Raw genomic sequence first — 14,084 nt, forward strand, 5'->3', positions numbered from 1 at the left:
CACCTGCGACTCGTGGCTCGCACCTACGGCCCTTTTCACGCAGGTGCAATTGTACCGGATATCAGCTGCCTCAGCATTTCATCCAAGTCCAAACTCGATTCGTTAACCATCCGGAATCCACCCGAGGCCCTCGGGACCTCAACCAAATATACCAACCCGTCCCAAAACACATCACAAACTTAGTTGAGCCTTTAAATCACATCAAGCAATGTTAAGAACACGAATCACCCTCCAATTCAAACTTAGTGAACTTTGAAACTTCAACTTCTACAATCGATGCCGAAACCTATCAAATCACGTCTGATTGACTTCAAATTTTGCACACAAGTCATATTCGACATTATGGACCTATTCCAACTTCCGAAATCGGAATCCGACCCCGATATCAAAAAGTACACTCCCGGTCAAACTTCTCAAAAACCTTCAAATTTCTAACTTTCGCCAAATGACCCCAAAATGACCTACGGACCTCCAAATCAACATCCGAGCGTGCTCCCAATACAAGAACACCATACAAAGCTATTCCCAGACTCAGAATCCCAAACGGACATCGATAGCATTGAAATGCACTCCAACCCAAATTTATAAAATCCTTCCAAAATGACAACTTCCACAATATGAGCCGAAACGTTCCCGGATCATCCAAAACCTGATACGGACGCACGCCCAAGTCCAAAATCATCATACGAACCTGTTGGAATGTTTAAATCCTGATTCCGAGGTCGTTTACTCAAAAATCACCCTCTAGTCAATTCCTTCAACTTAAAGCTTCCGAAATTAGAATTTTCTTTCCAAATCAACTCCGAACTTTCAGAAATTAAATTTCCGACCAAGCGTACAAGTCATAATACTTGAAATGAAGCTGCTCAAGGTCTCAAACCGCTGAATGACGCGCTAGAGCTCAAAACGACTGGTCTCTCCCACTTAAATATACGTTCATCTGCGGGCGTGCTAAGAACTGCTCTGGAGTTGTCTGAAATTGCTGTGTAATACCTCGTGCACCTACCCATGCTACCATAACCCAGTTGAGCACATTTGCTTGAGCAAACCTGAAAATCCTCCCTTTTATCTAGTCAAATAACCCTTAGAGCCAAATCCCAACATCTAAAATCCTCTACCAGGTCTGTTTCCAACATACGAACGCCGTACTAAACACTACACGATGCACCAATACATGTTCGCATACCTTCACGAAATCCACACCATGCACCGCATAATTCACATGACCATAATAACATCCCCTGATAACAACAGCCAAAAACCCACGAATCTGATGCTCACAACATACCTCATAACTCATATAAGTCATGTTCTAACTCTTGCAATACTGCCATGACAAAGAAGATGTGTAGAACTCATAACCACCAGCCGAATCACAATTTATGAAGTCTCTCCTCTCGACAAGAACCATTACCTCATTATGGACTGAATAACAATATTTACTCTTTAATATGCTTCATATAAATCTGATCGCACTGATCCCAAGTCCAATAATGTTGTCTCACCCAGTCCAATCTGCTCAGGCAATAAGCCACCTCAGACACTGCCAAAAATCTCGTATGATGCCACAATGTGCCAACAAGCTACAAACTCGAATGTGATACATAAGAAAAAATGAACTCTTGAAAGAACTACTCAACCCACGTAACTAATTAAACAACCTAAAAGATGCTATGAACCTTCCTCGGGAAATGAAAAGCAAAACACGCAATAATAGATAAGGGAAATTGTACTCGATAACACACTGTTGCGGCGTGCAACCCGATCCACACATGATACCGTTGCGGTGTGCAACCCGATCCAACCATGATACCAGTGGCGGCATGCCACCCGATCCAAACAACATATCTGTGGCGGCGTGCCACACGATCCAACCATATACCTGTGGCGGCGTGCCACCGGATCCACACATAATAATCTAAAGAAAACACATATCGAGCCGTAACGCTTATACTCACGAAATGCCCGAATATCAACCATAAGCACGCCGAGTGCATAATACAAATCTTGGGGAGACGGGTAGCATCACGTGCTATAAAACTCAATCACAACTAAGGTTCAATATATGATCTGCATCTCGAGAGCCATCCTGCTCACATAATACCACAAACCATACGGGGCCTCAATACGAGTGCGAATAATCAAACCACCTCACAACCCACCTGGAATAATATATATTACACGGAATAGTTGACGACAGAAATAACATCCAAGGCCCGAAGACCCTTCCAAAAACAACGCTATGCTGAGATGAGCACATCCGGCCTAATATAGAGCCCACATTCACATTTAGACCTCAAACTGATTCTGATCATACCATGCTTGGCTAAATAGCCTCTCAAGGACCCACAATAAACTAGTCACGACACATAAGAACAGTCGTCAATTCCGGAACAAAATTCCACATTCCACAACCAAATGAACCGAGCGCCCTTCAGGCATAAATTCTCACATTAGCGATAGTACCGCAATCTGCTTACTTGGTTTTAAGTCTTTAATCAATCCAGTGACTACATGTCACACTTATACAATCTTCCCGTGGGATAAACTCCCATGACCTTCCGCACCAGGTAACAAGTCTGCACATCCATACTACCGGTCATACTAAGGTTGTAAAGCAAATCGGGAATCCGCAAATTAGAACACAAAGCCCCTTACACAGGACACCGATTTCAGGTGACGCTAAAGGCTATACCATCTCACTCTAAACATCTTAATTCTTCCCTGCTCATCCAAGCTCTTGGCATTCTCATAAACACTGAACCGTAACCTTGATCCTCAACTTTCAATTCACATGCTACCCACTACACTTAATCATGCCAATACGCGATAGTACAAGAATTTCATCATAACTCCTGAACCACTAACAAGGTACACCCATTCTGATAATTCCCCTATGAATTCGATGTTATTTTCTCCTATTCCTCCAATTCTACATCGCAGACCGAAGACAACATAAAACACTCCAAGCCCCTTTTCATAATCTGCTGCAAAAGCTCGATACTCAGCCATACTACGGACTCGAAATCCTTAGGTACCGCACTTTAACTTTTGAATCCACTAGGACCGTTGTTGAGAGTCACCCACTCTGACTCGGTCCCAAATATAATCAACTCCAAGGCCCTGCTAGCACAGGTACACCCTCTCAAAGAAGCAACCGACTAAATTCCTTTTCCTTGTACATCACATCCCCACGAAGCATAAACTCTGAGTCTTCCCAAAACCTGAGCATGAATCGATAAGGCCAATTACAGCACACATTCCTCAAATCCTTTGCTCAAATTACCATTGATGTTCTCTTTCCTTAGTCATGATAACCCGCCAATACACCGATAACCAGAAACTGTATAAGTTGACAACTACGCAATCCAATCATAGACGGTGGGGCTCTCCCACTTAGCTTGAAGCTACCATTGCATAACTCTGGAACCCACCAAGATTCCTTATCCCCTATTGACATGATCTTGCACAACCAACCCGCCAAATTCCTCGAAATCCTTATGTTAAACATTTCATGAACATTATGAATCACTAGCCACATTCACATATTCGACCTCTTGTTGGATAGCCAGTAAAATTCTTCGTAGAAACTTTATCAACACCACGCAACCGCTAACCTACTCACAGGAGATATCCCACATGTGAAAATTCCATGCCGACATCCTCCAACAACATTGCACCGAGTAAAATTACTATGAAACCAATAAACCATCCTGAGCTTGTGCTCATTCACCAGTTATACAAGTCCGTTCGCTCCTCATGGACATCAACTAAAGGTGCGACAATATATTCCAATCCAAAGTCATGTTGTATCCTGCTTCATATTAAGCAACTCCCCCATGTCACACCCAGTCTTCCTCAATATAGCAGCCAATATCCCAAATTAAGTCCGTAGACCTGGTCACTGTCTACCATGAATCCCAAATCACTCTAACTTCCCCCAAGGCATATGGCTATCCTACCACAGAAGCCATATGCTACTCTGCCACTCTCCAACTTTCGTCAAATCCTCTCCTTTAAGCAACTACTCGACTTCTTTTTTCCTACACTCGGCCTTCTAAAAGTTTAACCACCGCAAGACACCCCCCCCCCCCCACGTGTCCTTCCTCATCCTTCATCGCCCAATTGTTGCCCCAATTCCAAATCCATCTCTGACACTTGAACTGATAGATCGCTACCATTTTAAACCTCTCTGAAGATCATCTTTCTCGAGCCATCAACATTAGGATTACCGATTCAATTCTGAACCACAACACACTGCGATATCTGACAGCTGCTTCCCCGACACCATTCACAATACTCTGCCCCAAAGGCGATTTGAAGAAGGTCATAACACCAGCGAACTTAACACATTCAATCAAGGACGACGACACCACATCTCGGATGAAGATTCCACCACACTCGAAAATACCAAGTCTCTTTACTCCATCAATCCAACCTGAACATTCTTAGTCCGATTGCCTTTCACTCCGATGGAAATAAAACATTGAACCTATAAATCACGCATTGAGAAAAACCTCATTTCAATTCATTCATTGCCCTTATACGTAGACAAGTATCCTACCATTACATTAATATTGTGCGATAACAACTCGTGAATATCATAGCAATTGGTGCATAGCCCCAAAACCATCAGAAATACAGCTACTGAGCTGAGATGACAGAACATCCTTCCACAAGGCAATGACATCAGCCCAATCGAATACGCAGGGAGAAACATCTTACTCTACATCAGTAGTGCCATTAAAATTCCTCGATTCCAAATTTATAACAAGCGCTTCACGTCGCATAAGATTGAATGGGAAGGAAATGAAGGCATAAGCCTCAAAGGAATCAAATCGCACGATGAGGAATCAAGAAGGGAAGTTCTCCTAACAGTCCTGTAGCCTCTCGAAGATAAGTACAGACGGCTCCATACCGATCCGCAAGACTCTACTAGACTCGTTGTTGACTCGTAAGACCTAAGTGAACCTACTGCTCTGATACCATGTTGTCACAACCCAAAATCCATAAAGGTCGTGATGGCGACGGACACCACTGTCAGGCAAGCCAACAATAAATACTTAATTGGATTCTCATTTTGTTACTTTTGAAATCATATTTTCCTTCAATTTTAATAGTAAAGAATGGGGATTACAGAGTAAATAATAATACTTTTAACAAATTCAATAGAGAACAACCCATAATCATCCCAAAACCTGGTGTCACAAGTGCATCATCATAAACTAGGAATATAAAATACAATACAGCAGCTGTCTAGAATACAAATTGGACAGGAAAAATGTAAATACTCTGAAGGAGACTCTGCTGGCTGCGGATCGACGAATGGAATGCAACTTACCTTGGTCCGCGCATGTATACACGCCTCTGCTCTCACGTGGCCTCTAGACATATATGTACCTGCACAAAAATATGTAGTAAGTGTAGTATGAGTACGTAAGTAATGTGTACCAAGTAAGTATCTAGCCTAACCCCGGAGGAGTAGTGACGAGGGGTCGACATCGACTCTCACTGGTGGTCCAACAACATCAGGTACAGTAAAGAGGTAAGTAAGTATGAGGCAGAGTAATTAAATGAAATAAACAAGTATAAAACATGTGATACAAATCCCCCTCTTTACGAGGAACTCAAACTCTTCATTAGAAATTTCCTCCTTAACCGGAGCATGTATATAGATATAGTGGATCTCGTCAAGTAGCTTACCATAATTCAAATCTGGGAATTCACCGATACACTGGCTTCTTGCCAAGTCTTACGCACGATTTCATGTAGATATGATTTAGGAAATGCCGAGGCGTACAGCCCGATCCAACATAATAATAAAACTTTGCACTGCCAAGGGTCGAACGGCTCGAACCATATGATAAATTAATTAACCTTCCAAGGCGAACGGCCCGCTCCCATGATAGTGTGGTACATGAATCCTGCCGAGGGGAACGTCCTTATCCCATAAGAAGTGGAATACATAATCCTGCCAAGGCGAACGGCCTGATCCTATTAGAATAAGAAGCTTTGATAGGTCCTTGACCACACTCATGAATAAACATGTGAGTTGCAATTTATTTAATAAAAACCTTTCGATGAAACAAATATATATTTATACCGGAGCCATGCCATAAGAGGAGGAATATCATCTGATGGCTAATCGTGAACCCGTGAAGTCTCTACAATAGCAAGTCTAGTCTCAAATAGAATGTAAAGTAGGGTAATTAATAAGCGAGAGACTACTCAAATAGTACAGCTATAACATGATGTGAACCTAAGTCTACCCGGACAATAACATGAATGTAGCTATGTACGGGCTCTCGTCACCTCGCGCGTACGTAGTCCCCACAACAAGTAGCACACATCAAACATTTCTCCTAGGGGTAATTTCCCCCTCACAGAGTTAGACAGGAGACTTACCTCGCTCCGAAATTCCATAACCGGCTCCAAAGCCTCTCTAACACCTCAAACCGATGCTCATCGCTCCAAACTAGTAAATTAAGATGCAATCCAATCAAAATGTATTCTAATACTCATAATTAATCAATTTATAACAATTTTCAACTCCGTTCGAAAAATCAATAAAGCAACCTTCGGGCCCACATGCCCGATTTTCGAAAATTTTCGAAGACAAACACTACCCATAGCACTACGAACTCCAATTTATAATTTATTCTCAATTTCATGCCCAAATTCGTGATCAAAATCCAAGAATACGAATTTTTAGGTTTGTCTTCAAAATCCCAAATTTCTACAAATTTTCGTGCTTGAATCCATGTAAAAACCATATATTTAACTCACAATGTGAAGAAATCACTTACCCCATTATAGTTGATGAAGATGGCAATCCAGAAGTGCTCCAAAATCGGCTCTCATGGACGAAATGAAGTGAAAATGAGCCAAAACCCTATTTTATAAGACCTCACTGCCCAGCGATCCTCGCACATACGGTGCAATAGCCGCTTCTTCGGCTCCGCACCTGCAGAAATTCCATCGCAGGTGCTGCTCCAGCTCGGCCCAACAGTCCCGCATCTGCGCTCCATGTAACACATCTGCGCGTCCGCTTCTGCGGTCCATGCGCCGCACCTGCGCCCATCGCCCGCTCCTGCGTTGCCCACTTCGCACCTGCGCCTTCGCAGGTGCGCCCAAATGTTCCGCACTTGCGGTTGCTGACCAGCCTCCCCTCCTTCGCATCTGCGACTCATGGCTTGCACCTGCGGCCCTTTTCAAGCAGGTTCGATTGCACCAAATATCAGCTGCCTCAACATTTCATCCAAGTCCAAACGCAATCCGTTAACTATCCAGAATCTACCCGAGGCCCTCGGGACCTCAATCAAATATACTAACACGTCCCAAAATACATCATGAACTTAGTCGAGCCTTTAAATCATACCAAACAACGATAAAAATAGGGATTCCCCTCCAATTCAAACTTAGTGAACTTTGAAACTTTAACTTCTACAATTGATGCCGAAACCTATCAAATCACGTCCGATTGACCTCAAATTTTGCACACAAGTCACATTCGACATTACAGACCTACTCTAACTTCTGGAATCGGAATCCGACCCCGATATCAAAAAGTCCACTCCCGGTCAAACTTCTCAAAAGCCTTCAAATTTCTAACTTTCGCCAAATGACCCCAAAATGACATACGGACCTCCAAATCCACATCGGTACGCGCTCCCAATACCAGAATCACCATACAGAGTTATTCCCAGAATCAGAATCCCAAACGAACATCGATAGCATTGAAATACACTCCAGCCCAAATTTATGAAATCCTTCCAAAATGCCAACTTCCACAATAGGAGCCGAAACGTTCACGGGTCATCCAAAACCCGATCCGGACACACGCCCAAGTCCAAAATCATCATACGAACTTGTTGGAACCTTTAAATCCCTATTGTAAGGTCATTTACTCAAAAATCATCCTTTAGTCAATTCCTCCAACTTAAAGCTTCCGAAATTAGAATTTTCTTTCCAAATCAACTCCGAACTTTCCGAAATTAAATTTTTGACCATGCGTACAAGTCATAATACCTGAAGTGAAGCTGTTCAGGGTCTCAAACCGCTGAATGACGCACTAGAGCTTAAAACAACCGGTTGGGTCATTACACTTATTATATAAAACAGTAAAAAGAAAAAAAACAAACTAAATAAACTTATATATATGGCTAATACATAAATTTTTATTAAGAAATTAATTACCTCCTGATGTGTCACATGTGGAAAAGAAAAAAACTTGAAAGAGTGTGTGACTACACATGATTTTATATGTAATAGACTGACTAATTTAATAACTTATCAGTCACTTGGTCCTGGTTTAAATATAAACCAACAAAGTTGTTTGTGCCAACATTTGAATTGATTCATTAAATGATTAATCAACCAGTTACTTAGGCATACAGATCACCATGGAGTTACTCCTGTACAGGTGACTCTGTTTTTATAGAGGCCTTCGTGAGATGTTCTGGTTGTACAGTAACCTGGATATTGACCAGATCAATTAATTAAGCATTTAATTACCCAAATCTATGTCGGGGTTATGAGGCTCCATTGCTTCTATCTCAATGGTTACGGGTCTTGTATCTTAGTTCTGAGTTTAACGTTGTCAGCTCGACTTATTAATTGTAGAATTCATCAGTCTATGAAAGTAACCGATGGATGTTGCTCAATGTGTCCTCCGAAGTACAATTTTAGCCTCTGACCATTTACCTTAAACATGTCTCCTCTATTTTTTTGCTGAATTTCAATTGTCCTGTATGGAGTAACACCAATAACATTGTAAGGACCTATCCACCTGGATTTTAATTTTTCTGGGAATAACCTGAGTCGGCTATTGTAAAAAAGTACCTGATCTCCATTTTTGAAACTCTTTGGTCGGATCAATTTGTCATAACATATTTTTGTTTTTTCTTTAAAAATTCTAGCATTTTCATAGGCTCCCAATCTCAGTTCTTCCAATTTATTAACCTGAATAAATCGCTTTTTACTAGCGGAGGTTAAATCAAAATTCAATACTTTCACTACCCAAAAGGTTATGTATTCTAATTCTACGGGCAAATGACAAGCTTTTTCAAATACTAATCTATATGGAGATATTCCAATTGGCATTTTGAAAGTCGTTCGGTATGCCCATAATGTATCATCTAATTTTAAAGCCAGTATTTTCTTGAGATTCCAACCATTTTTTCAAGAATTCATTTTAACTCGCGATTGGAAATCTCAACTTGCCCTTGAGTTTAAGCATGATATGGTGTTCCTGTTTTGTGAGTCACATTATATTTTGATAATAAAGCAAAAAATTGCCTATTAATAAAATGAGTTCCTTGGTCACTAATGATGATTCACGGTGTGCCAAATCTGGTAAAAATATATTTTCTAAGAAAATTCCACATTGTACGAGCATCATTCTTTCTTGTAGGGATGGCTTCAACCCATCTTGACATGTAATCCACAGCCACAAGGATATATTCAAAAGAGTGAGAAGAAGAAAAAGGACCCATAAAATCTATTCCTCAAACATCAAATATTTCACATACCTGTATTGACTGCAGTGGCATCTCATCTCTCTTGGTGATATTACATATTCTATGACACCTGTCACATTGTGCTACATATGCTCGGGCATCTTTAAAGAGTGTGGGCCAGAAGAATACAGCTTCTAAAACTTTAAAAGTCGTTCGATTTGCTCCATAATGTCCTCCAATTGCTCTATCATGACAGTGATATAGAATTTTATTCATCTCTTCTTTAGGTACACACTTTCTAATGATATTATCTGCACAATTTTTAAATAAGTAAGGATCATCCCACAGATAATACTTCGCATAAGCTTTTTTCTTTGCTAGTAAGAGAAATCTTGTGGTATCCACTTTCCAACCAAGTAGTTCGCGATATCTGCAAACCAGGGTGGTTGAGTCATAATTGTGTCAACTGAAAAAATATGTTCATCAGAAAATTCTTCTTCTATCTCATTAAACTCAAGGAGAGGGTTTTCTAATCTAGACAAATGGTCAGCTACTTAGTTCTCTGTCCCTTTTTGTCCTTTATCTCAAGGTCAAATTCTTGCAGAAGTAAAATTCATCTTAATAATCTAGGTTGAGCATCTTTCTTAGCTAAGAGGTATTTTAAAGTTACATGATCAGTAAAAACAGTAACCTTGGTTCCTATCAAATAGGAGCGAAACTTATCTAAAGCAAACACTCTTGCTAGTAACTATTTTTCTGTCGTGACATAATTCACTTGAGTCTCACTCAATGTCCTACTAGCATAGTAAATAGGACGGAAAGTCTTATCCTTCCTTTGGCCTAAAACAACTCCAACTGTTGTATCACTACTATCACACATGACCTCAAAAGGTTGGTTCCAATCAGGGGACACAACTACAGGTGCAGTTGAAAACTTTTTCTTAAGGGTTTCAAACGCTTTCACACAGTCAACTAAAAAATCAAACTTCATGTCTTTCATCAAGAGGTTAGTCAGCGATTTTGAAATCTTTGAGAAATCTTTTATGAATCATCTGTAAAAACCCGCATGACCTAGAAAGCTTCTAATGCCTTTCACAGTTGTGGGAGGGGGTAATCTTGCTATAAGATTAATTTTATCCTTATCAACTTCTATCCCTTTAGCAGTGATTTTATGTCCTAAAATAATTCCTTATGTAACCATAAAATGATATTTTTCCCAATTAAGAACTAAGTTTGTTTCTTCACATCTTTTAAGAACTAAGGTCAAGTGGTTAAGACAATCCTTATATGTTTTGCAAAAGAGTGTAAAATCATCCATAAATATTTCAAGAAATTTGTCAGTCATGTCAGCAAAAATTGCCGACATGCAACGCTGAAATGTAGCAGGGGCATTGCACAGACCAAATGGCATTCTCCTATAGGCATATGTTCCATGAGGACATATGAAGGTGGTCTTATCTTGATCTTCTGGTGCAATTGGTATCTGATTATATCCTGAGTAGCCATCAAGAAAACAGTAAAAATCATATCCTGCAATTCTTTCCAATACTTGATCAATAAATGTCAAAGGAAAATGATCTTTTCTAGTGGCATCATTGAGACGTCCGTAATCAATACAAACTCTCCATCCTGTAACAACCTTGGTAGGTATGAGCTCATTATTTTTATTTTTTATAACTGTCATACCTCCTTTCTTTGGTACTACCTGAATGGGACTTACCCACGGGCTATCAGAAATAGGGTATATAATACCTGCTGCCAACAGCTTTACGACCTCTTTTTTCATCACTTCCTGCATTGCTGGATTCAATCTTCTTTGCGGCTGAACTATTGGCTTGTAGCTATCCTCCATGAGGACTCTGTGTGTACAAATAGCCGGACTAATCCCTTTAATATCTTTTATAGTCCACCCCAAGGCTCCTTTGTGTGCTTTCAATACTATAATCAAACTATTTCCTTGTTCTGCAATAAGAGAAGGTGAAATAATTATAGGAAATAACTCTTCCTCAAGATAAACATATTTCAAATGAGAAGGGAGAGTTTTGAGTTCAATTTTTGATTGAACTTCTTCGGATTTCATCTCTTCTTCCTCTGAATCTTTGTCCAATATTTCAGCTTCTATTCTAATAGTGGAATCATCGTCCTGTGTGGTGCCTGATTTGATCAAGCATCATTCCATTGAATCTGAAATTAATTGATCATCTTTGAATTTATATGTAAGATAACTAATCATGTCAATTGAAAAACATGAAGATGATGTTTTATCTCCTGAATATCTTAGTATCTTTTGCATATCAAAGATGACTCTTTCTTTATCAACTCTCAAAATTAGTTGTCCTTGATGAACATCTATAATTGCTCTTCCTGTAGCAAGAAATGGTCTTCCTAAAATTATTAGTTCATCAGTATATTCTTTCATTTCAAGCACTATAAAATCTACAGGGAAAACAAACTTATCTACTCTTACGAGTACATTTTCAATTATTCCCTTAGGTTTCTTAGTACTTTGATCTGCAAACTGAAGAGAAAAACTGGTAATTTTATTTCAGCAAGATCTAACTTTTAAAGATAAAAAAAATGGCATCAAATTTATTGAAGCTCCAGAATCACAAAGTGCTTTTACAAAATATACTCCTCCCAACGTGCATGGAATTGTAAAACTGTCTGGATCACCAAGTTTTTGTGGTAACTTATTTTAAAGTATAGCACTGCATTTTTCTCTAAGCATTACCAGAGAAACTTTTAATTTTCTTTTACTTGACAAAATTTTCTTTAAAAATTAGGCATGTGAAGGCATTTGTAACAAAGCATCAGTGAAAGGAATATTGATGTGAATTTATTTTAAAATCTCCAGAAATTTTGCAAATTGGCTGTCAAGCTTTTCTCTTTTCATTTTTTGTGGAAAGGGAATTGTCACAGGGAGAGGAGTCAATTTTTCAACATTGTTTTCTTCTTTTTTCTTGACTTCTTTCTCTTCTGATGGTTCAAAGGGTATTTTAATAATCTTACAATTGTCTACCTATTGTCCTGATCGGTCTACATAGGGTTCATCCAGCTCCCTACCTGACCGTAAGGTGATGGCCTTAAGGTGCTCTTTTGAATTTTTTTCTGTATTACTTGGTAAGGGACCTTGAATCTTTTCTGACACAAAATTTTTCAGTTGGCCCAACTGAATTTTTAAATTTTTAAGGGCTGAATTTTGACTCTCCTTCTTTTCATCAGTGGCCTTAATGTACTTGCACATAAGGTCATCAAGACTTGGATGAGCTTGTTGAGGCCTTTGTTGATATGGGTCTGCTTGTTGATGAGGTTTAAAATTCAATTGCCCTCGATTTTGATTCTGATATCCAGGCGGACCCTATACATATTACTTCTGAAAGTTTTGAGAGTTCTCAGCACCATTTGGATTGCTCCATTGAAATCCTGAATATTTATGTGCCATTGGACTTTCAAAAGGGTAAGATTTGTAGTCGATAACATTGAATTGTTCATCATTTTGATGGATTTCTTAGCATTCATGGTTTAGATAATTTCCTCCACACATGTCACAAACTTTAGACTGGTTTGGTTGTTATGTATTCACCTGAAAAGATTTAAACTTTTGTGCCAAAGAAACAATCTGTTGTGTTAGTATATTTAAAGCATCTGCTTGATTTACTGTAGCAGCCTTCTTGATAATTACACACTCAGATGGCCATTGGATGGTATTCTCAGAAATTTCATTCAACAATTACAATGCTTCCTCTGTGGTTTTTTCCATTACAAAAGCTCCTGCAGCTGCATCTATCACATTTCTGGAAGAGGGTTTTAGCCCATAATAAAAAATATACAATTGCATATGTTCAGAAATGTCGTAGTGTGGACATTTTCTTAACATTTCCTTTAACCTTTCCCAAGCTTGATAAACTGACTCTGTATTAGTCTGCAAGAAATTAGATATGTCTTTTCTTAACTTTGTAATTTTAGCAGGGAAAAAGTATTTATTTAAATATTTCTAAGTCATTTGGTCCCATGTGGAGATTAATCCTTGAGGCAAACTTCGCAACCAAGTCTTAGCATCTCCTTTTAAAAAAAAAGAAAATAGCCTTAACTTGATTTCTCCAGGGGATACTCCATTATACTTAGCAGTTTCAACTAACTCCAGAAAATTAATTAAATGACTATGTGGATCTTCACTTGAATCTCCAGTAAAGATACAAGATTGTTGGATCATTTGAATCAGGTCGGTCCTGATTTCAAAGTTGTTGGCTGGCATTGGGGGCTTCCTGACACCAGATTCACAGTTGAAATGGTCTGATCTAGCATAATCCCTTAGGATTCTGTTTGCTGGCCTTGGCGCCACTTCATCAAACTGATCCTCTATTTGGACTAGTGGTGGCACTCCGCGTGGGTTGATATTTTCTACTTCCTCATTCTCCATTCCTTCACAAGTTATTGTTTGAGAAGACGTTTATCATTTCCTGCGTGATCGAAGAGATTTTTCAATTTCAGGATCGTAACTTGCCAACTCTTTTGTAGAAGAGCGGGTCATAAACTATTTGAAATTCATAAAGCAAAGAAAATTAGTTCCTAAAGTAATAATAACAATAAACAAATAATAATAATAATAATAATAATAATAATAAT

General features: G+C 39.2%; 1 non-coding gene across 1 annotated transcript; it reads left to right on the forward strand.

Annotated features, from left to right (window-relative positions):
• The first annotated feature begins 13,306 nt into the window (after positions 1-13,306).
• On the forward strand, positions 13,307-13,413 carry LOC142164404 (small nucleolar RNA R71). Its single transcript, XR_012695175.1, has one exon. It is a non-coding gene; the product is annotated as a small nucleolar RNA R71 (small nucleolar RNA).
• The last annotated feature ends 671 nt before the right edge of the window (positions 13,414-14,084 follow it).

This window comes from Nicotiana tabacum, chromosome 9, assembly GCF_000715075.1.
Source record: "Nicotiana tabacum cultivar K326 chromosome 9, ASM71507v2, whole genome shotgun sequence".
In the NCBI taxonomy this organism is placed as follows: domain Eukaryota; kingdom Viridiplantae; phylum Streptophyta; class Magnoliopsida; order Solanales; family Solanaceae; genus Nicotiana; species Nicotiana tabacum.